At 37.1% G+C, this 25,785-nt stretch overlaps 1 long non-coding RNA gene across 1 annotated transcript; it reads left to right on the forward strand.

The window, feature by feature from the left end:
- Positions 1-5,188: 5,188 nt before the first annotated feature.
- LOC138741704 (uncharacterized) lies at positions 5,189-24,439 on the forward strand. The gene is made up of 3 exons (XR_011343684.1): positions 5,189-5,274; positions 20,747-20,834; positions 24,325-24,439. It is a non-coding gene; the product is annotated as an uncharacterized lncRNA (long non-coding RNA).
- The last annotated feature ends 1,346 nt before the right edge of the window (positions 24,440-25,785 follow it).

Below are 25,785 nucleotides of genomic sequence, written 5' to 3' on the forward strand. Positions count from 1 at the left end.
TCACGAGACAACTTCCCATGTCAGAGCACAACCTTCTTGAAACTTTCAAGATTTCCAGCACCATGACAAAGGAGAGTTTGTCTTTTATTAAACATCTAAGCTCAGCACCAAGGGAAGATGGGTCTCAAGGATAGACAAATACAACATGGTAGCAGGCATGTCTGCAATAGGAGGAAGATCTACTGTGCAACAGATCATACAAGAATTCAGAAGGATTGCTGATCGTTGTGTCACAGTGCATTGAAACAAGCTTCTGAAGCAATCACTTGCCACCTCTGGAGATATGGCTTGAAAGCTCATACTGGAACAGTGTTGAAACTTGTCCTTCTGACAGCAGTTGAAGGTTGCAAGCTGAAGTACAACCCAGCTCTCAGTTGACTTTCAATTATTTGAATTGGTGGGACTTCATCTGTGACTTGACATGCTATTGATATTTGATATTGTATGACATACTCAAAGGGACTGCACCTTAATCAAATCTTGGTTCAAGTTTCATGCACAACGTGAACATCACAATTTGTTCTGGATGCACTGTTGATCAAAATGAAAACTCTGCACTTCTTTCATTTACCGCGGGACCCCATTTCTTTCCCTAAAGGTCGTGCAAATGCTCTTGCTACATTTCAAAAGGCTCCACCTCATTAGTTCAGCCACAAGCACAAACCATTGAAGTACAAATTGATAGAAATGTTATTTTGAGGCATCGCTCCCATTTCAATTCATGTGCAGGACAAAATAAAACAAATCAGACACCATTCTATGCAAATTAATTGGTTACAGTTGCCACTAGATTTCTCTTTTAGTACCACATTTTTCAGTCCTATATTAGTTATTTTATTCTGTTCTATTATATTTAGATATGCAGCTTTGAACAGCAGGTTTTTTTTATTTTTCCAGCCTTAGTATACATTATATCCAACAATGAGGATGATGCATGCCCGGCAAGGTATTAAAATTCAAGCTGCATGCAGTTTTACATTGGACTCCAATGTGATTGTCCTGGTCTCCCCTCCTTCATTCCTCCATTTAATGCCAGCTTCAAGCTGTACAGGTTTGCAAAAGCAGAAATGTTGTTCTTTGTCCTCCTTTACAAAGTGCACTAAGTAAACCTATTCTGTAGAAGCCAACAAAATATTTCAAAAAGCATGACTATAAACTAAATCCAAGCCACAAAGAGGGTACAAGGAGCTGGAATTTTGTTCTACTGCCCAAAATTATAATCCTTGGGCATGCAATGTTAAGCAGGTTAGAAGCTCAGGATTGGTTCTGCTGGGAACTTGCCAGCTCTTGGACTCCATCTCTCCTCAAATAGCACATTTGCTTCTCATTCCAAGGATCTGCCACCAAGCCCAGCAAAGGAGTCTGACATCTTGAAATGACTGAGTCAGGATAGTCTCTGCTTCCAATCATACCAGGAGTGGTCAGCACACACTGCACAACATCCTCTTAATGCAGCCGCAACCCTCGAGTGTAAGCTGCCCTGCAAGCAACAGATGGGGTTGTTCTCTCTTATTTGAATACTTGTCATTGTTTGTTACCATGTTAATGCATTTAATTTTTAACAAGTCTTTATCAGTTAACTTTATTTGAGTAATTTTAAAGTGTCCATATCATTCAGAAATGTCTCAAAACCCTTTGACAGCCATCGAGGGATTCCAGACACAAGGACTTTGGTCGTGCACTCTCTACTGAAGACCTGCCCAAGTTTGAGGGCCATCTCTCATCTTTAGCTCCACAACCAACTCCAGGGCAATCTGGCCCAGTGTTGAGTTAGACACTACTTCCCAGAATTTGAGGTAAAACTACTGAACCAACAGTGGCGTTTAGCACAACAATTTTCTGCTCAAAAACAGGTGCAAAGTCCTGGATTGATCAATGACAAATTTCAAAGAGAATCTTCAAGGAAACCCTTCCAGTGCAGCAGATTAGCAAAGATACTTGAAAGTAATGCCAGAGTATGGAGTCCATATTTATTGAAGGCATGGTCATTGATAGTTAAAGGAGAGAAATAAACAGACATTGCAGTCAAATAAAAATTGAGTTCATTGAAAAAGTGTTGACCTGTTGGAGATCAAAGTGAAATCATGAAGGCTTTAACAAGAATGAGAGTTGAAAGATCTAAACAATAATATGAATTTGGAGAAAAGGCACAAAGTTTTGGCATGGTAATTCAAATCTGAGCAGGTATATAGAACAATAAATGAAGTTAGAAAAAAAATCAAAAATTTCTTAAACCTCAGGATATTAATGAATAGTTTAAGAATTTTACAATACATATTATACACACTTCAGAAGTGCAGCAAGATGAAGGTAAAAATAGATGGATTTTTAAATAACTTACAATTGCCTATTTTGAATGTTTGGATTAAGGAACAATTGGAGAAGCCGATAGATTTTAATGAAATAATGTTAGTTCTAAATTCAATGCCAAATGGTAAACCTCCAGGAGAGGATGGTTTTACTGTGGAATTTTATAAGAAATTTCAAAAATTGTTACTTCTGTTTGTTGAAGTTTTACAGCAAGCTATACAGTCTACCAGAACCTTTTTCACAAGTTATTATAACAGTTATTCTTTTATTTTTTTTTATTTATTTTTTTTTTAAAGACCCTTTGAATCCTGGGTCTTATAGACCCATTTCATTATTAAATGTTGATTACAAGCTTTTGCCTAAGATTTTAACTAATAGATTAGTGCAGTTTTTACCCAAGTTGATTCATATTGATCAAGTGGGTTTTATCAAGGTAGATATTCTGCTGATAATAACTAAATTAATTAGTTTAATTAATATTTCACAGGAGAAATCCAACTTAGCAATGGTCTTATTATTAGATGCCAAAAGGGTTTTGATAGTGGAATGGTGTCTTTTATTTAAAGTATTGGAAAAAGTTCAGTTTGGACCAATGTTTACAAGTTGGATTAAGGCAGTATGACAAATGGGCTTTTATCTGAATCTTTTAATTTAGAGAGATCTACTAGACAGGGTTATACTTTTGTCATCAGCATTATTTGCATTGGTGTTTGAACCTCTAGCACAATTAATAAGACAAGAAAGGGATACAAAAGATATTAAAAGAGGATTTGATGAATTTAAGATTAGATTATTTGCAGATGTGTTGATCTATTTAATGGAACCACAAGAGTCATTAAAGGTTTTTCAGGAAAAGTTAATACAATATGGAGAACTATCAGGGTAAAGTGAATTGAAATAAAAGTGAACTTATGCCATTGTCTGAAGCTGATTATTCTGTTTGTAAAGGAGTAGCACATTTTAAATAGACTGATCAAATTAAATATTTAGGTATTAAAATAGATAGAAACATCATTTATATGCTTTAAATTATTTGCCATTATTTTCTGTAATTAAAGGGGATTTAATTAAATGGAATGACTTGCCAATAACTCTAGTTGGTAGAGTGAATTGTATAAAAATGAATAGTTCCTAGACGTCAGTATTTTTCCCCCAATATATTCCTTGTAATATTCCTACTTAAAAAAAATGAATACAGTATTTAGGAATATTTTTTATGGAAGGGTTAAATGGCAAGAGTATCTTTTCATAAGTTATCAAACTACGAATTAGGGGATTACAACTTCCAAATTTTTAAAAATTACTACAAGGCCACTCAGCTAAAATTTATTAATAGAATGTTTGATCTTGATAGTCCTTTGACTTGGGTGGATATAGAATTAAATAGAATTAGTGAGGATTGAAGGAATCAATTTGTTTATAAATGGAATGTTAAATTCTTATAAAATTACCAATTTTATCTAACTTGATATACATTTCAGATAGGATAAATAATTAAATTGGTACTCAAGGTAAAATATCTAGATATATTCCTTTGTATCAGAATATTTTTTTTTCCTTATGGTTAAAATTTACCTTCTTAAAATTTGGGATTAGAAATGGATTAAAATAGTAAATAACTGTTATGAATTAAGCCAATTTCTTCAATTTTGAAAAAAGCTATCATACCAGTTCAGACTTTTTTGTTATTTATCAAATTAAATTAATGTTGAATGATTCCTTTGGGAAGAATTTGTTCCTTCCAAAAGAGTTGAAGGTTGAAATGATGGTTCATGGAGGGAAGAAAGGATTTATATCTGAAATGTACAAATTATTGTAACAGAAAATGTCTAATTGATTTGCACAAATCAAGATTAAAATGGAATAAAGATTTGGAAGTCAATTTAGATAGATTGGAAAACTATTGTAATGATAGTATGACAAAAATTATATATGTTCAGTAATAGACTTTCAAATTACAATTTAATCAATTATATTCAACTCCAGAGCATTTTAAAAAGATAAAATTTAACATTTTTCTAATTTGTTTTTTGATGCAATGGTCAGAACAGTAGGTTTTTACATTCAATATGGTCTTGTGATAAGGGTAAACCTTTTTGGTCTTGTTTGATTGTTTACTGAACATTTTGAAAATACATTTAGATTCATAAATTTTTGAAATTTGTGATAAAAATGGAATTTGTTTATTATACACACTAGATAAATTTCAAACAACTTTTCTGAGACTGCCATTAGAAGTAGTGGAAAGCAAGTACATGGAAAGATCCAATAGAACTTAATTTGCAGAGATGGCATTCAGAATTTAAGTCCTGTATTGGAAAAGATAACATACAATTTGAGAGATAAATACTATATTTTTGGGAAGGTTTGGAGCCAATATTTGGATTATTTTAATTGGAAATTTGAAGATTTGGACTTGGATGTGGTGGGGTTTCCTTATTCCACAATGTATTGATTCTTGTTTTGGTTTTCTTCTGTTTCTCTTCCCCCCCCCCCATTCTTTTTTTTAAAAAAGAATAATTGGGGTAAGTAGTTGCATTAATGTGCTGGCCCAGAAATTTTCTGACAAGGACTCCAAGGAACTTGAAGTTCCACCTCTTTTCGCACAAGTGCATGGTCCCTCACCCTCCCCTTCCTAAAAATCAGCAATGAGCTCCTTGGTCCTAGAGATTTTGAAATCAAGATTATTGATCTGGCACCATCCAACCAATTTATCAATCTTCATTGTGCTCTTTGACATTGTTTCAAGTCATTCATCCAACAACTACAGTGATGTCATTGAATTTCTACATTGTGTTTGAGCTGAACTTAGTTATGACAGAACAATGAATAGAAGTAGAGACAAAGCACATAACCTTGCATCATATATGCAGTGAAGACCATTTATAAGAAGCCCTGCTGCTGTTTGTTTTATCTTGTTCAAAAACAATCCATAACCTGGACAATTATGATCAAGAAAAGCAGGTAGATTTAGCCCTCAATTGTGTTATGATTTCCTGTGTCACACTATCTGTCATCTTTGGATTGAAGCATTCCTTCTCCTTGCCTGGTGGTGTGCATGAACCTTCACAAAGTTTGATTATCCAGGATGAAAGCTAACCACTACATTTTTAATAATCAGTGGTGAGCAATAAACATTAACCCCACACAATTGGCCTTGTATACCAATTGGAAATGCAATAGAATCCAGGAAATGTCAGACATTGGGTCTGAATTTCTGGCTGTAACAAAAGAAAAAAGCTTCATTAAAGATCTTGCTCATCAGATAGGATGCTGACATTTATCGATCAAATAATCATCTTGGAGAATGAATAAAGACATTGATTATTCAGCCAGTCAAAATGTCATGACTCTGAAACAATCAATGGTTGGAAGGAATAAAATGACATTATTTCTCTTTTGAGAAAAAAGAAAACAGCAGTAAATGGATTGAATTAAAATAAAGTAATATTGGGAAGGGAAAATCTAAAACAATTTTAATACATTTTATTAAAATCAATTATGCAAGTGCTTAGGATTTTAACAGAGTTCTTGCAGAATAAAGTAAAACAAGTTTCACACCAAACCCATTGAAAATTTAAAGGGTCGATGTGAAGTCCATGTTGCCTTTATTCCCCCTCAGCCCTTCAATATCCTTCTGCTGAAGCCAACAGTCTGTGCAATGATGGAGAGGCAGGAGCGGTGTAGCAGCATCAATCTCCACCTCATCCCAGTCTTCTCTTTTGACTGAGTATATGTGGAGTCCAGAAATGAGGTAAATCATGATTTCAAGTGTCCAGCATTCTCAGTACCTTCTTCCTGGCTTGGTTTCCATCCCTATCTTTGACCCCATAAAGCACCCTGGCTTTCTGACTTCCCATTAAATGCAATTTGTTGATGTTATTTTTGATATCACATTTTCTTTTTTCACTAATAGCATTAGAAAAGAAACCCATTCAGCAGATCCTTCACACGTTTGTCACATTAATTGGGACACAATCCTATTAGTATGTTAGCTTTAACTTTAACAAGAATTAACTGAAAGCATGCACAATTTTCAAAACACTTATTTTTTTAATTTCTTCTGGAATTACATTCTCTGCAGTTAAAGTGATGAAGCCTTAAATGAGAATAATGTAAATGAATACATCAAGAATGCTTGAATTACAAATGTAACTCCAATTCATAGTTAATTAAATTTAATTGAAATAATTTGGCAACCTGCTTCATGTACTCAATTACCTTTCATAATTTAGACACTATTAAACCTTTTTGAATTATGGTATCACAAGAAAATTGCAGCTGAAATAGGTGAAGATTCTTTGAACAATCTATTTGCCAAGATCTTAATTTCCATTTGAAAATATGGCTCAGATCTTGTTATGATATGCTGTAAAGTCCAAAAATTCAAGCACTTCCAATCCATTTGGCCACTGGACTACCTGGATACCTTTTTTTAAGCTGGGAGGAAAACTCTTAAATCCTGTTAAGAGTCAAGAAGATACATACTTCTTCAGGGATTGTGGAGCTGAGATGACAGCAGGAAAAGGCAAACCATTTTCAAAGAATAATGGCTTGAAATGTTTTAAATGTTCTGTCAGTGTTTATAGATGTAAATTTTTAAAAAATGAAATCATTTACAATTTTTAATAGCTTGTAAGTTTTTTTTGCACTTTTATTCTGCTACCTGTCAAATTTGGAAGTGGGCTTTGTGTTGGCCAAGACACAATATAATGATGTAACCTGCTGTAAAGCCAAATCCTGCAACATAGCAGGTAGCAGAGCTTCACTTCCAGATGTCCACAGAACAAGGAGGAATTATTGCACACCTGTCTCTCAAGGATCCTTTTCTGAAGATAACCTTCAGCAAAGTGCATCAAGGAGAGCATTCAGTATTGATGGAGTACCTGGCTGTGTACTACACATCTGTGCTGACCAACTTACTAGTGTATTCACAGATATCTTCAACCTCTCAGATACCTACCAGTTTCAAACATGCTTCAATTGTACCAGTGCCCAAGAAGCATGTGAAACCTGCTTAAATGACCATCAACCAATGGCACTTAGATCCACAGCAATGCAGTGTCGAGAGTTTGGAAGCATACCAGCTCCTGCCTGAATGATAACTTGGATCAGTTCTAATTTGACTACTGCAGCAAAAAGTTTATGGCAGATGCCATCACAGTAGTTCTTCACAAATCTCCGCAACATATAGACTACAATGATGGATACATCAGGATGCCCTTTATTGATTTATAGCACTACCAACATCCCCTTAAAATTAATCCATAAACTCCATGACCTGGACCTCAATGCTCTTTGTGCAATTGGATCCTGGATTTCTTTAATTCTAGAACAGCTGTTCTTAATTTTTTTCCCAATCACATGCCACTAATTATTCCCTATAGGTGCTCCAATTAACAAGGGTTTGCTTAAAGTGGTACGTGAGTGGAAAGAAAAAAGTTTGAAAACCTGTTTTAATTGTACCTAACTGACTTGTTATGTGCAGTTCATAAATCCAAAGGAAATGGGCCAAGGACCATTTTTCACAAGCAAAATATTTCAGTAACAATTGAGTCTAGAGCAGTGATTCTCAACCTTCCCATTCACACATCACCTTAAACAATTCCTTACTAATCACAGAACACTAATGGCATAAGGATTATTTAAGATGATATGTGAACAGGAAGAAAAAAGTTAAGAACCACTGATCTAGAACTTAGACCACTGGTTCTCAACCTTTGATTTTTCCACTCATGTATCACCTCAAGTAATCCTGGAATCTGATGCCATAGGTCCTCTGTGGCGAGGAAGGGATTATTTGAGGTAGTATGTGAATGGAAAAAAAGGTTGAGAACAACTGCCTTAGACAGTTTGTTTTGGTAAAAAACATCTCCACAATCTCCATATGCACTGGAGCATTATAGGGATGCATATTTCAATCCCTGCTCTACTTACACTAATCACATAACTGTCAATTGCTGCTATAAATAAGTTTTTTGATGATACCAATTGCAGTGGAATGAATAAAAAGGGCCAATGAATCAGCAAACAGGCAAATTTGAGAATTTGGCTGAATAGGTTATTTAACAACAGCCTTCCACTCCACGTCAACAAGACCAATAAACTAATTGTGAACACTAGGGAAGGAAAACCAGAGGTACACAATTATTGTTTGACAGGAGATCAGAGGATTATTAAATGTCACAGTCTCAGAATTGAGAGAGTACATTCATGACATCACATCCCTGGGATTTTTTTTCCCTGCAGGGAAGGCAGAATTATCACTTATTGGTAGTGCAACACAATGTACTCTCAAGCAAAAAACATATGAACAAACCAACTGCATGATACAGAGAGAAACAAATAAAGTATCAAGGAACTAGGCTTACAGAGAATAGACCAAAACACACAACTCCATATAACCATTTACAGAGCAGAAACAGGCCAGTTGGGCAATAATCAGAATCTTGACTAGGAATCACAGGATCAGTACACAGTCAGTCAATCAGCAAGGCAAACAAATCAGCAAGGCAAAGTCAAAAATAGTGCAAAGATTTAAAAAACACACACACTTACATGCAGACAAACACTAGGGTAAAATGCTTGCAACAAACTAGCAGAGAGCAGACAGCTTATATACACAATGGGAGGGGGAGAATAAAAAGATACAGGTGGTTAATCAGACACAGGTGAAACACATTAGGGAAGGGTAGGTAAACCCATAGGAAAGGAACTAGGGATGAGATGAGGCAAGGATTAACAAAATAAAACAGGAAATGATGAACAAAGAGAGTGAAAAACAAAAACAACCTGAACAGATAAGACATGACATAAAGTACAAAAGTACGAGTCCTTTAATGAGTCCCTGATTGAGTTTGTTTTGAGGAGTCTGATGGTTGAGGGGGAGCAGCTGTTCTCAATAGTTAGGAGGGTTTTGCCTGTGATGTCCTGGGCTGTTTTCACTCCCTTTTGCAGGGCTTTATGTTTGGGGGTATGAGTGTCCCCAGACCATTATACTCAGACGACCTGTCCTGGAACAATCATATAAATTTCTTTGCAAATTTTAGTGCCATTTCTTCCTCCAGAGTCTGTGGAAATTCAGGATGACATTGGAAACCTTTTGGCATGGGAGCTCCAATACCTCTGAGTAAAAAATCCTGCAAATGGTAGTGGACTCAGCCCAGTACATAACATAACAGGCAAAACACTCCCCACCATTGAGCACTTATATCTGGAACACTGCCATCAGAGACCAGCATCAATCATCAAGGATCTACACCACCCAAGACGTGCTCTGTTCTTGAAGGAGGTACAGGTGTTACAGAACTGATACCACCAGGTTCAGGAATAGTTACGATCATTCAACCCTCAGATTCTTGAACTATAGACTCGTTCAGATTGAGGATTCATATGCTTGTTATGTATTACTGCATATTTATATTTACATCTGTATTTGTATAGTTCCTGATGAACATAGTTTACGTTACTGGTCTAGAATTTGCGAAGTCCAGCCCTCAGAAAAATAAATCTGAGTTGTATGTGATATCAATAAATGTCATTTCAATAAATTTGAACTTTGAAGATTCTGCCATTGCTCAGGGCAGGATTTCTCACCCTATTTTCTGTGGGTTCATTAAAGGTCCATGCCCCCTCCTCCACTGTTGGGAAGAGGAAACATAGAAGACAAACCTATTGGATGATACCATGGCAGAAGACCACCAAGGGGCACAGCAACAGAAGGAACCACACAGGTTGTAGGCTGCTGGTGACTTGCAGTCAAATGACTCACAAAGGCTGCAGGCTGCTGGACACTCGCTCTTAGGAACCAGTGAAGGAACCAAGATATGAGAGGGTGCTGAAGGCAAGAAGGGCTTCCCAAGGGCCTTGGGCACTGAAAGCTCCTGATTGTATCGTATTTTTCTTCTTTCTTTTTCAACCTTTTTATTGATTTTAATATAAAGCATACAATAGACATGGACAGAGAGAATAAGGATACATGATTGAAAAGATTACAATATACAAGAGTCACTTTATGGTAAAACCCCTGATACTAATCTAAAAAAAAAACAAAAGCTGGAGCAGTGTTCATCAAACATAAGAAGCCTGGTCCTCACCCAAAAGAGAAAGTTAATTGTATCAGGAAGAGACAATAAATCAGAAAAAAAAATGTTAGAAATTTTAATCATATGAAAATACTATATGAATAGGCACCAAGTTTCTTCTAATTTAACAGAGGAATCAAATGTAGCACTTCTAATTTTCTCTAAATTCAAACAGGCCATGGGTTGGATAAAACATTGAACTATAATTGGCAGCGTCGGGTCTTTCCATAGAAGAAGAATTGCTCTCCTAGCCATCAGAGTGGTAAAACCTATCGTCCGATGAACAGAAGCTGGACAACATTGGACATTTTGTTCTGGAGCTCAGGTTGCGAATGATTCGAACAGGGATTCATATGGCTGCAGAGGCTGCTGGAGTGTTTGAAGTGAATTCATGGACATCAGTGACTCTGATGGGACACTCATTTGCTTCTCTTTCTTTTACTATAAGGGGCACCAGGCAATACTAATGGTGACTCGTTACAGGCAAAAGTACATTTTGTGTAGTAGGACATTTTCTGCATTATTGCATGACAATAAAGGAATCTTGATTCTTGAATAAATATCAAACTGTTTGCTACATGGTGCCTACTTGCTGAATAAGTTCATGACTGTTGCATCTTGAATAGTTCAGCAGGGATCAGGCCCTTCAGCCCATGATGTCTGTTCTGATCCTCATGGCAAATTAAACTGATCCCATCTGGCAGTACATGATAAATATCTACCCCCCCCCCCCCCCAAAACTATTCTGTGCCTTTTGCAGGTCTAAAAGTCAAAGGCCGATTAACTACCACCCAGGCCCTGAAGCTGAGCTTCAGAAAAGCCACTCAGGGTCGGCGTCATGGATTGGGGGGGAATTCACAGGCCATGCCCAACCACCCAGTGGCACATCTACAGAAAATAACGCCTATGGCAAGCACTGAAATTGTGTTCCTCTCCAAACATCTGACACCCACCTTTTGCATAACTTTACCCACTCAAAAGTATGTCAAGCTCTCAATGCTGCAAGAATTTCCCAATATACCAACTCCCTCTCCACTCCAGTCCAGCCACCGACCCCCCCTCCCCCCACCCACCCCACCTTGTTCCTGCCACCCTCATTCCCCAGACTGGACCTACAGATGCTTCTCTAGCACTACTGCTTCTAAACCAATCAATGCTGAACGAAGCAACTCCATCGCCTTGAAGGCCCGGTAGCACCCATGACTCCATAGGCTTCTTCACTGCTTCAGATCCATGCTGGCTCCTTCACTCAAACACACCTTAAAGTCAGGCTGCCGTTTAGTGAGACTGGGTGGTTGCCCCACTCTGAGCTGTGACGGTACAGGAGGCATTGCAATGGAGCATGTTGCTTCTTCTCCCCCTTTCCCCTGCCCACCCACTGCTCTGCCCTGGCTGTTTGTGGCATAGCCTGACAGTGGATGCGTGTCACCGGCCACCTGACAATTGATTGGGCAGTGAGCCAATGGAAAGTGAGCTCCGTGCCTCCCAGCCAATGGGAAGCATGGAGGGGAGGGGTTGCAGTCATATGGAGGCCTCTGACTCCTTTGCCTGGGTATTAAGAGTGGATTTTATTTTACATTTATTTCAAAGAAGCATGGTACATGAAGATCAAGTCAGATCAAACAATTTTATTAACATTAGTTTTCCAGTACTCCCATGTCCAACTCCTGTGCAATTGTATTTGAACAGAAAATAAAATTTCCTGAAGTTTATGGGTTATACTTACCTGCATTATGATTACAATTGTTGGAATTAATGTTACAACTAAAATTGGGTACATTGTCACAGATAGAAGGCAGGTGACAACAGGCAAATGCGCTTCCCTGGTACTGGCATAGAGTGGTTCCAGCTGTGTGAGGGATTATCGATAATGAAGACGACCATTGATCCCATATTAAGCTGCCGCCGCCACCCTGAATGGGCCTGTTGTTCTTTTGATTTCAGTGAATAGGTAAAAGTCAATCGATAAAAGCGTTGAAAGCTACAGATTGTTGCAATTTAAAAATATTGTTAATATTGTGGCTTAATTCCCTTTGGCATCATTAAGGTAACATTTCTATGGTTGTATCTCTTATTTCTATTGTTGTTTGACGTCAGGCTCCCTCACCTTCCCGGCCTCTAGGCTTCAACTTACTCAGCCCAATGGCTAATCTGCCACTGCTAAGAGTGGCAGGTCTACGGTAAGGGGGGGACCACATTATTTAAGCCAATCATGATCAGCTGATAGCCAGCCGTTGCCTCAGTACCTCTGTGCTTTGTCCTTGACCCAGGTTCCAGCATCTGATCGCTGGCTCATTTCTCATCTCTGTATTTCAGGAAAGAACTGATCTGGATGAAACCTGTCACTGGCAGTCTCCCACGCGAGCAACTGCAAAGAGCAAGTGTGCTTTCTACAGTCAGGCTCATCACCCAGCTAGAAAATCCATGCTGTGATAGAATTTAAGTTTTGATGGATTGAAGCTCTAGATTTGAGATTCAGTGATAAGAAAGAGAAACATGAGTTCTTTGGTAGGTAAAGCTTTCAGGTTAGTCCTCTTGAGATGAGAAAATTAAATTTCTTCTAAGTTGGAGTAACTGGAGATTTCTATTCGAGTAGAACAGATCAGAAGAAAACAGTCTCATCTCCTCAACAGTGCTGATATTTAGTACACAGGATTTGTTAACCAAGAGACAAATCTTCCTCTGGGATATTGTGCTTCTCTGAGTTGATGAGTGAAATGTCAAGCAAAGAAATAAATTTAAAAAAAAGATACTCCCTCAGGCCAAGCCAGGAAAATGGTGTAGTTGTAGAACCATAAGTTGTTATTTTTTTTCTCATCAACCTCAAGGTATTTCTCTAACACACAAAAGATTCAGTCCAGCTTGTTGTCAATGTTGCTTCATAATGTCAGTGTTTAGATGTTTAAAATATTCTTATCCTTTATTAAATGTGTTATAATTTATTTTCACAAGCATTGGTGAACTGAGAGATTTTGTTCCAAATGCAATGATGGAATACCTGGAACTTATTTGCTGACATTATGAATTATTTTCTAATTATAATGCTATTTTGCTTGTTGATTCACCATCACAGTGAGCAAGCAAAAAAAAAATGCCCCAAATCATTTATATTGAATCTGCAGTTAACTTTCCTGACATACAAGCAACAGTAACTTGTTTTTTCTTTCAGAAGGAAAGCAAAATGGAGCTTACAATATAAAGTCCAGTGCAAAACCTGGTCCAGGTCAAACCAGATGGCTGAGTACAGGGTTAATAATCAGTTACTTAAGAGTGTGGATGAACAGAGGGACCTTGGGGTCCAAATCCGTACATCCCTCAAGGTCGCCTCGCAGGTTGATAGTATAATTAAGGAGGCTTATGGGATGATGGACTCCATTAATAGGAAGAGATGAATTCAAGTTGAGAGTTCATGTTTCAACTCTAGAAATCTCTGGTGAGACTACACTTAGAGTATTGTGTTCATAATATCCTGGTCACCTCATTATAGGAAGGATGTGGAAGGTAAGGAGAGGGTGCAGAGGAGATTTACCAGGATGTTAACTGGATTGGAAAATAATTCTTATGAGGCAAGGTTAGCAGAGTTGGGACTCTTCTCTTTGGAGCAAGAAGAATGAGAGGAGGCAATAGAGGTCTCCAAGATTCTGAGAGGCATAGACAGCCCATACTTGTTTCCCAGGGCTGTCCTAGGAATAGCAAACACAAGAGGACATATGTGTATAGTGAAAGGAGGGAAGTTTAGGGGAGACATCTGGGTTTTTTTATGCAGAGAGTTGTGGGTGTCCAGACTGCCCTGCCAGGGATAGTGGTAGAGGCTGAAACATTAGGGGAATTTAAGAAACTCTTAGACAGGCACATGGATGGAAGAAAAATAGAGGGTTGCAGAGTAGGGTGGATTTAGAATATATGGGTCAATACAACATACATCGAGAGTCAAAGGGCCTGCATTGCACTGTAGTGTTCTATATTCTAAAAACTGATTATAAAATTCCCAGTTCAACATCATGAAACAAGATTTTTCCATGCAAACACTTGTATAGAATAGCTTTTGTTAGAATATCGATCCATTAGTATTTGGTTCATTCCCAACATAACCAACTTATTATCAACATTCTCTTTTACTTTCATTTTTAGGATGTGCTCTTTGCTGGAAAAGCCATCGTATCATTGGCACCTTCCAGCTGACATTGTAAATGACAGGTGATTTAACTCTTTGAATCGTAGCGGCAGATGTGCTGAAAATGGGCCAAAAAACAATTAATTAGACACTTTCATGGTTGGGAACAAGTTATGATCAAGGAGCGGTAATTATACCCCATTTGTTATTGCATATGATTTGAAGGGCATTCTGAAAGCAACTGAGTTTCTTTGAAGATGGCTTTGAATTGTCAGTAGTATCTCACAACAGTGAATTATCTAGTTTCCTTGTCTGACATATAATCTGGTTTTCCAAGCTCTAATGGAGTAGACATGCCACAGAAAGTAACACAAGATACATATTGCATGAACATGTTGCCATGGAAATAGAAAATAAATTAAAAATATTAACTCTTAGCAGAATATAAATCTAATTAAGAAAAAAGTTACCTTGTCATAACCAAGATAGATTGCATTTGACAGCTTTTCACTTTACTTGCTGAGCACATTGACTTTAATCACATCTTTTATTTTTTTAAAGTAATTCCCTTCTGCCAAATCCTAAAGCCCCCTGTGGTGCAGAAATGAGATGGGTTTATCAGTTTTGCTTTTGTACCATTTCATTTTAGATGTAATGAGAAAAATCAGAAGTCTGATGCATTTAGGAAGAAAACAGGCACAAACATTAGCAACTACAAAATAAATCCCTTCAAAGGCAGATGTGATCCAAATTATGCTAAATATATTTGCCTAAAATCCAATTAGTCCTGTCTGCCTTTTTTAACTTGTGGGCTCTCTCTCTCTCTCTCTCTCTCTCTCTCTCTCTCTCTCTCTCTCTCTCTCTCTCTCCCTCTCTCCCTCACTCTCTCACTTCCTTATTTGTAATTCAACTTAGTGATTTTTTTTGTGGAACCTCAAGACCATCCTTGTACAATTTCAGTTTCAATTAGATACTCGGCTTTCCTTCCTAATCTATCTTATATTCTCCCAATATAATCCTACTTGCCAATTTGAGGTGAAACACCAACACAAGCTTAAGGTAACAGATAATTAATGTTTATTTATATGTCCACACAATGAATGAACAAATTATGCTTGTCCTTTCTAACTCATGGTGACAGTAACATTCAGTCTATTTATTTGCAGTTTCACAATTAAGGAAGGCAGAAAATTAACTCTCTGTCTTGATTTTTAAGGCAGTATGTATTTCTTGAACTAGATGCATAATTTGTATACTAAGTTCTATTTGTGAAAGTTCAAAAAACAGCAAAATCTCCAAGCATAATCGATAATGGCATTTATGGATAAATTCAAAAATGAATCCAACATCTAACTACAGTGGCAATAAATATCAAACATATTATTTTGACAACAATTGGAAGATGCTGTAAAGCACTTGAGCACTAAAGCATGACATCCAGATTTAATATACAAAAAAATTCAATGATCGGACTGGAACTTTCAAGACAATAATCCAACTTTCCCGATTCACATTTTCCTTATTTCTTTGCCCACAAAAATATCTATAGCCCCAACGCTCATAAGATTAATTTTACATGTTAATTGAAGTGTAAACATAACTTTGGACTGCCACTCACACATTCTACACAATTATTTTTCTCACATCAAATTCTGAGATTCCATGTACCAAATGCTACCTTGACAGATGCATCTTCACAGCCATTTGGTGTGGTAATCACTAATTCACTTCCTATCATGTTGAAGGAGATGCCAACACATAAGTGGTAGAGGCCACATCATTCTTTGTGCCATGCCCAATGGGAATAGGTTACCATGGATGCAATGCACAGGCATTAAAATCATGGCACAACAGTTAATTCAGAAAAATACAATCCTCCATAATCTTAGCTTCTTCACAGTCTGGATTGGGGGGGAAAAATAAAAACATTGTGCTAAGTTACAAGATTATATTTTTCTGCACATTTTGTCTTTTTAACATCCAACTGACATTTTCACTTAAACAGGAAGAGCAGGTGCAATCATACCAAAGGCACACTATCACTTAGCAGTTCCATTAATTGAACAAGTGCAACGATTGCACTGTGTGCGGTTCAGAGGGACAACCAAAACTAGTTTATCTCTCAGAGAAGTGTGAAGGAGTAAGGTTAGAGAGCAGGACTTCTGTTTGGTGAAGAAATTCATTCCTTTGTCATTGCAGAAAGCATCATCTTCAATACAAACCTGCACAAACAAAATGACATTGCATCATCAGTGCTTCCTTGGATTGCTTACTGTTAAGCCTACTGGTAACTGAGCAATTGCCAGAGATAAATTGAATAAAATTCTCAAGGCATAACAGCTAAAAAAAAACCCAAATTCAATTACTTTATACTCAATTGTACCAATTAATGCAGCTAGATTATTATACAGATAAAATTATTGATGGAAGAAGTCATCACAACCTCTTGCTGCCATGATCTGCGGTTAATAGGTAAAGGATCGGGTCGCATGCAATTTGAGACTCATTTCAGTATTCATGCAATGCACATCTCTGAAGTCAAATGGCTGAACTGCTGTTAGTATGTGGTGTATGTCTTTGTTATGTCATGTAACATAATTTCAAATTGCAAAATCTTAAATCTCCGGATTCAGCTCACAAAAGCAATAACATCAAGAAATGCATTTACATTGTATTTTTAACCAAGCAAATTCTGATCAGAATCAAGAAAGATATGCAATCAAACAAAGCTTGATACTGAACCATAGGAGGACACCGTTGGTCCATGGAAGGACTTAAGCGCATTTTAAATGGTGAAAGAGAAAGTGGACGTGGTTGAAAAGCTATAGCAGAATTCTGAATTTATGGGATTTTTTTTGATGGCATCATATGATATTGGTATAATTGATATCTTTGCTCCATTCTGGATGAGCTTGTAAACGTTTTAAATTTCTGAAACTAGTGCTCGTCTCCAGTTAAAATAAATAATACATAATTTTCTTTCAAATGTTCAGCTGGAGATTAGTGTGAGGAGAAGCTTCAGATAAATAAATAGCACAATCATGTTATTTTATGCACTATTTTTAAAATTGTTTAATCTCTTTAAAGATTAATTACTGAACTAATCTTCTCTTTTTAAGGATTTCAATGGTGCTTCTGCCATAGAATTAAGTGTAAATTTGTCAGCTGAAAAACAAAAGTAGAGGTGAGCAAAATTAGAATGCTGGAGGAACTCAACAGTTGCATTTGAATGAACGAACTGATTTAGCACAATGAAAATAAGATTTGAAGTGATGTTTTACAACTAAGCGTTCAACTCGCTTCTGACTGGAGCCAGAAGTAGTTCTTTCGGTGCTTAATTACTCAGTCACAAATCACAAGGCAACATTGACCATGAGTACTTTGAGTTTTATAGAAAATCATTGCAAGAATCCAGAAAACATTTATCCAACAAATCAAGGAGGACTGATTCTATTGGTAAAATAATTTATGAACCCTTCAGTAGAATGAAAAGGCATTAAGGAAAGTGTGTTTGCAGGCTAGGAAGAAAGCATACTTCACGATTGTAAATCACTTTTAATTTTTTTTTAGTACAATGCAGTTTCTACAGCTGTACTGACCATGACTGCAGTGTCATGCTTTAGAAATTTAATTAATATCTCTAACTATCAAAGCCACAATTTCAACTCTTTTAATAAGAAGAAAATGAAATATGATCTGATTCCATACTGTGGACAGAGAATAAAAGTCCATTTTAATTCATGGATATCGCAGATCAAAGATATTTTCTGCTTTTTTTATGAGAGAATATAAATTCGCTGTTCCAAGTATTGCAAAATTAACTCTTAAAAATGTCATTATATTCCACAGAGACAGTAACCTTCGAGCTAATTGAATGTCTACATTCCAATAATTATTGCAAAAATCAATGAAACTAATGTGATATGACTTTGGGACTGTTGGGAAACTGTGCACCAATCAAAGTAGATGAATTCACAAAGCAGCTGAATGACAGTCACTGGCTACAATATTGCATAACTGAATAAAGATTAATCTTTTCTGTGGTCCCCACAACATTTGTGCAGTTGTCAAAGAAATCCAGATTCTGTCAGTAACTGATGATCAGAATTTTGATCTTAATAGATTTTCCATCCAGGATTTTTTTTTCATGATCTGTTTGTTCATTATCTTTTGAATATGTTTCATTATTTAATTTTATCATTGCAAGTGCTGATCCACCAACTGAGTCACAGGGTTTTACAGCACAGAAACATGCCCTTCTGTCCAATATGCATGCTGATAAAGCTGCCTGCACACCATAGACCCATTTGCCTGCAATTGACACATATCTCCCTTAACTTTTCCTATCCACATCTTTTAAAAGGAAAAATTGCATCCACCTCCATAGCTTCCTCTGGCAGCTTATGTCATTACACATCATCCTCTATGCGAAACAGGCTCCTTTTCATTCTTTTCCCTCTCATATTAAATCCTTCCATGCCAGCCTACCATGTAAGACCTTCTCAAATGCCTTTCTAAAATCCATATGGACAATTCACATCATGCCCTCTTGGTCACCTCTTCAAAACAACTCCAGAAAGATCATGAGACAGGATTTCCCAAGCACACAGCCATTCTGAATATCCCTACAATTTTGAACTTTGACATTCAAGGAATTTATCTTGAGATCTTTGTGGTTTAAAAGATAGCAGAGAAGGAGGGCAAAGGTTAGGATAATCCACGTCAATCAACAAACCACAGGTTTGTCCTAACTTTACTTTGCAGAGCATTAGTTTGATTGATTTTTGCAATAATTATTGGAACGTAGACATTCAATTAGCTCGAAGGTTACTGTCTCTCTGGAATATGATGACATTTTTAAGAGTTAATTTTACAATACTTGGAACAGTGAATTTATATTCTCTCATAAAAAAAAGCAGAAAATATCTTTGATCTGCGATATCCATGAATTAAAATGGACTTTTATTCTCTGTCCACACTATGGAGGAAAACTGATTGTGGTCCACTATCAAACAGAGCTAATTTGTTGGACACTTGGAATTTTCCCTTGGTATTGAGTATAGCCATATGTGCATGAAAATATGAGTGTGTGTGAGAGAGAGAGAGAGAGAGAGAGAGAGAGAGAGAGTATGTGAGAGAGAGAGAGTGTGTGGGAGTGAATGTGTGTGTGTACGAGAGAGACGGAGAGAAAGAACGAGCAAGAGAGAGAGAGGGTGAGTGTGTGAGAGGAAAAGAGAAAGAGAGAGAGTGAGATTGAGCATCTAAGGGAAGCATGGTTAGCATAATATTATTACAGCGCCAGTGACCCGGGTTTAAATCCACCGCAGTCTATAAGCAGTTTGCATATTCTCTCTATGTCCTGCATGGGTTTCCACCCATGTTCCAAAGATGTAAAGGGTTAGTGGGTTAATTGGTTACATGAGTGTAATTGGGCCGAACAAGCTCAAGGGCCGAAAGGGCTATTACATGCAGTACCTGATAAAAAAAAGTCTTTTTTTTCTCTCTGAAACAATGTTCTTTTCTGACTATTAGCAAGTCTATAAAATTTAAAAGATGGCAGGAACCTGGGCATCAAAAGGCTATTTTTGCAGCAAGAGTCTTTTCAAAAACATACTAGGGGTGTAGATTAATGGGGTGTAAACTGGGTGACACGAACTCAAGGGTCGAAATGACCTGTTACTGTGCTGTATGTCTAAATTTAAAAAAAATATATATATAAATTTAAAATTTGTAAAAAATGCTGAGTCAAATACTGTTGAGTTAAAATTTGTGGGAAGATTACACCATTTATCCAAATAAACCAAGGTTTGCACAATTGAAACATTGCTGTATATAGGCACTTGTTTTTTAATTCAGTCATGGTCAATGGCAACAGATTAAAACAAAGACAAACAGGTAGTGCAGTTTTGTATCTTTCCACTCATTTGCAACCTTCGTGTAATCATTGAAACTATGTATTACCCCTCCATCCTTAGATCATCATGTACAAGACATTTCCTCCCTGATATCAAGATTATCCATGTACTTGTCCTTGGTGACTAACAATGTGAAGAACTCATTGAGGACCTCACTTACCTCTAGCTCCTTTGTTCATGTGCGGTCCTACCCTTTTCCCTAGTCAACCTCATCTTCCCCATGCATATGGAAAATGCTTGGTATTCTCCATATTTTTTCTTGCCAAGACTGTTTCATGGCCCCTTTTAGCATTCCTAATTCTTTGGTTATCTTCTTTCCTGAGGACTCATCAAAATAGATACAATTCATCAAGAGAAGCAGCCATGATGTGAGGAAGATCCAGAGGCATCAAGGACTGCTTCAGGGCATGGGTAAGCTTTTCAGGACAGAGGTGTGGAGAAATTACTTAACACAGAGTAGCATTCTCCACCACAAAAGGCTGCTGTGGCTTGGTCATAGTGCTAATATAATACATCTAAAATGGAGCTCTGCATATCAAATAAACCAAGATAATACAATAATGCTGGAAAGTAGCACTAAGTCCAATGATCAGCCATGATCTACGAATGGCAGAGCTGGTTCAAAGGGCCAAATAGAATAAGAAAGTCTGCGGTTGCTGTGGTTTCGTGCAATTCACAAATGTACTGGAGAAACTCAGCAGGTCACACTGCTTCCAAAAGAGTAAATGGTAAACAACATCTTTGGCCTCAATGCTTCATATCTGTTTCTCCAGCATATTTATGGATAACACCTGTTCCTGTTTTTCTTAATGTTCTTATTTTCTTGCCAAATAGCTCATAAATGCCTATTAGTTGCACTCAGTTGATAGTGTTGTAAAAAAAAAATGGCCATGGGCAACGTGAGATTGGACTTTTGGCAATTGGCAATTGCTTTTGTGTAAATCCTCATTCTAGATTGAAAACGAGGACAACCTGCAAAGAGGATACATATATCAACAATGGTGATGCAAATCTCACCTGTTGTCAAACTCCCACAAATGTGAAAGTGCGATGTAAAGTCTATGACAAATGTACCAAAGTAAAAAAAGTACAGCAGTTTCCTCAATTTGTATTTTAAAGGTAGTTTTTTGTTGTTGAATAAAATCAAATAGGATAACGGTGGTGGCATAAATCATTCCTGTTTGTTTTTTCAAAGTTTTGGTTTTACATTAACTACAATGGGAGATTGTTGGTGTGACTTTTTCCAACTAAGATCACAATAGAGTGACTTTGACTGTTCCCTCCTAATCACCCAATGACAATACTGTAATGCTGATTGTTCACTCTTGCGGGTGCTGTGGAGATATCCTTCTGCAAGGGAAACCATTGAGAGATATAACAGGCACTATATTTTTTATTAGTCAGTGCTTCCAAATATTTATTTAAGGATACTGATCACCTGCCACCATTTGAAGCCACAAACACTTCAAATTTATCTTCTAAATTTGCCCTTGGTTCTCTAAAGGACCAACTTCAAGGAAGATCCTTCTGGGATGGCAGTTCTACAGACAAATCAATTTGAATTATTAATCAGATGCTGCCTGACCACTGAGTATCTGGAGCATGTTCAGTTTTTATTTTAGGGACCAACCTTGATGTCTTCCTGACATTCAGCACAATTAATGTTCAATAAAATAATCCTGGGCACTGGAATGGTCACATCGATTCTTCAAAACATCAGAGCTGTCCCTTAGAAGAAGTATTTTAAGAAGAATTAATTTAAAGAATTTCCTCAATTCCAAATGAAGTCTTCCAATGAGCACAAATGACATAAATGTCAAATTTTCTAGCTGAATGTAAAATATATAATCTACGATGTGATGTTTATTACATTTTGTACCAAGTTTAACTGCTGTAACTAAATTTCAATTACTGTTTGGTTTTAAAGGCAGTGGTCTTCTTTATAACTCTGATCTTGAGAATGTCTGAAACAGTTATCCTGCACCATTAATCATAAAAGCAAAACTTTCCCACATGTAAAGAAATATTGGAGAGATTACTGAAGCTTAATCTTCACATACCAGCAAAAAAGGTAGTAATGGGAGACTTATTGAAGAACATTAAATATTATAGATAAGCAATCTGAATTATTTCTTCAAAGAACATTGGAAATGGAGTTGAAGAGTCCAACACAGTAATAGACACTTCAACCCATAATATTCATACCAACAATTTCTCCCATGTATGTTAATCCCATTTGCCTTCAAAGAACCATATCCTTCTAAGATTTTGCTTCCTCCATGCTTCTTAAATATAATAATTCCATCTAATTTGTCAGACATGGGACATCTATAAAAAGGTGAATTCAGAAACAAAAAAATGTCTTTACTGAATGAACAAAGCACAAAATTGGTGACAACAAAATCATTGGAAATATCTTGAATAAAATTAGAAGGCACGACAGCATTTAAGTGGTGAACTTTAAATAATAACACCCATCATCTTCATCCTTGGCTCACATTTGGATTATAGAACATAAAAAATAGAACATTGCAGCACAGCACAGAGCCTTCGGCCCTTGATGTTGTGCCAACCCATCTTTCCTTAAAAAAAAAGTACTAAAACTTCCCTACTCCATAACCCTCTATTTTACTTCCATCCATTCGCTTGTCCAGGAGTCTCTTAACTGCCCCTCATATTTCAGCCTCCATCTCCATCCCTGGCAAGGCATTGAGGCCCCCACAACTCTGTAAAAATACTACCATTGATGTTCCCCTTAAACTTCTCCCCCTCCTTTGCTTTGTACTGACGTTGTCTTGTGATTTCTATTCATGCCCTGGTAAACAGGTGCTGGCTGTTCACCCTATCTATGCCTCTCATCATCTTGTGGACATCTATTAAGTCTCCTCTCATCCTTCTATGCTCAATGAGCAATGTCCCAGTTCTGCTAACCTTATGTCATAAGACTTTCTTTCCAATCCGGTTAGCATCCTGGTAAACCTCCTCTGCACTCTCTCCTGAGCTTCCACATCCTTCCTATAATGAGGTGACCAGAACTAAAAACAAAACTCTAAGTGTGGTCTCACCAGAGATATCTAGAATTGAAATATGAACTTTCATCTCTTGAACTCATCTCCTCCTATTAATGAATCCCAGCATCCCATAAGCTTCCTTAACTATCCTATCAATCTGTGAGGCAACCTTGAGAGATGTACGGATTTGGACCCCAAGGGTCCTCCATTCATCTACACTCTTAAGTAGCCGACCATTAATCTTGTACTCAGACTTCTGGTTTGTCCTTCTAGAATGCATCACTTCACCCTTATCCAGATTGAACTCTATCTGCCACTTTTCCGTCAAACTCTACATCCTGTCTATATCCTCTTGTAACCTTCGACAACCTTCAGCTCTCTCTACAACTCTTCCAACCTTTGTATCATTCACAAACATACTGACCCATCCTTCTGCCTCTTCATCCATGTTATTTATAAAAATCAGAAAGAGAAAGGGTCCCAGAACAGATCCTTGTGGTACCACACTAGACTCTAACCTCCAGGCAGAATACTACCCGTTCACTACTTCTTTCTGCTTTCCACCTTCAAGCCATTGTTTTTTAAAATCCACACAGCCAAGGTTCCATGGATCCATGCCTCTTGATTTTTTGAAAGAATCTCTCATAGGGGATCTTGTCAAATGTCTTATTAAAATAATGGAAACAATCAGAACTATTTCTGCTAATTTCTTAACTGAGGTAGTGGGGTTTAATCTTTGTATTGATCGTGGTGCCCCACCACAGTACCAGTTTTATTGCACTGGTTATTGGTAACCGATATCATGAAGGGACATGGTACATATCAACGTTAGAACATATGTTCTTGTGGGTGATGGTATTTTCACAATTATGTTGCACCCTTTGATCCAGGTGGCATACGTCACAAGACGGGGAGATCTCAAAGAAGACACTTTGATGAGACACAAAAGTTAAAAGACTGCAACAACGACTTGAATATTTTTCACATCTTGAAATGAGCAAAACATCCCTGATGCTCCATGGGAGCATTAACAAATAAAAATTGACAAGTCATTTGACAAGATTTTAAGATGTCACGTTTCTGATCGACATTTTTTCTCCAAGGAAAGTGTTTGCACCACTGAATGTTTCCAACTATTTCTATTAGTTTATTGTGAAGATCCAGCATCTTTCTCCAAATGTTGAATCAAAGAGATGGGTCCAAAAATCTTGTTAAAGGAAAAAAAAATGGTGAAGGCAGATAAGAATTTAGGCAGAAAAATTCACCAGCTGTGGAGGAATTAAATTTAGAATGTTCAAGTGGCTGGAATAGTAAGATTTTTTTCTGGAATAAAATGGAGTTGGATGAAATTAGAAAAAGGAAACACCATGACCATCCTTAGATTTTAAAATGATGATGAGATCCAATGTTAGACCAGGAAGCTTAGGGCTGATAGTTGAATAAAATCTGGTGGTTTATTACATGGACTATAATTTTAGGTAACCTCAAGTTCCAATGTAAGAATGAGTGTGTTCAAGTTTATTATCATCCGAATGTACAAGTACAACACGACGAAACAGTGTTCCTGGTCCCCGGTGCAAAAACATCCAAACACACAACCAGACATAGCACACATACAGACAAGCGATGCATATACTGTAAATAAAAATTGTTTAATAAATAATAGTCTTGGAAGATTAGTATGAGTTCATACAGTCATTCAGCATTCTCACTGCCTGTGTGAATAAGCCTGGTGATTCTGGCACTGATACTCCTATATCTCTTTCCTGATGGGAGTAGGACATGGTGGAGGAACTGGTGATGATGCAGACTTGTGTTACAAAGTTTACCTTGAGGTTTAATATGACACAGAGTCAAACAATCTAGGACTATCCCAGATCGTTGCATGAAATAGAGATATTTTTGGTTGAGAAAGGCATAGAGAGGTAGGGTTCAGGGAGGTCATAGTGCAGGAGTATATAGAAAAGTCTTTGCAGGTGTGTCATTGGTGAAGAATGGATAAGAATGAAACCAGATGGGCAGGATGAAAAATGCCAAGGGGAAAGGATATAGCCCAGGCCCTGATAGAATGAACAATGAGGAGAGATAGATCAGTGAGCCATTCATGCTATTGTTAAGAATATTATAAAAATGTAAAAAGCCAGAAACTGAGCAGAAGGATTCAGTCATGGAGTTTGAGGTGAGATTGGCACTCATAGTGGGCACTATGCCATGTTCTACACTGCATAAAATATACATAGCAAACATAGGTTTTCACTGATGGAGTGGGTGTCACCGTGTTCTAGTCTTCATATTCTAGACACATTTGGTTCTGAGATTTGTTTATAATTCACAGCTTCCAATACATTTGA

The sequence above is a fragment of the Narcine bancroftii genome, chromosome 8, assembly GCF_036971445.1.
Source record: "Narcine bancroftii isolate sNarBan1 chromosome 8, sNarBan1.hap1, whole genome shotgun sequence".
NCBI classification, from domain to species: domain Eukaryota; kingdom Metazoa; phylum Chordata; class Chondrichthyes; order Torpediniformes; family Narcinidae; genus Narcine; species Narcine bancroftii.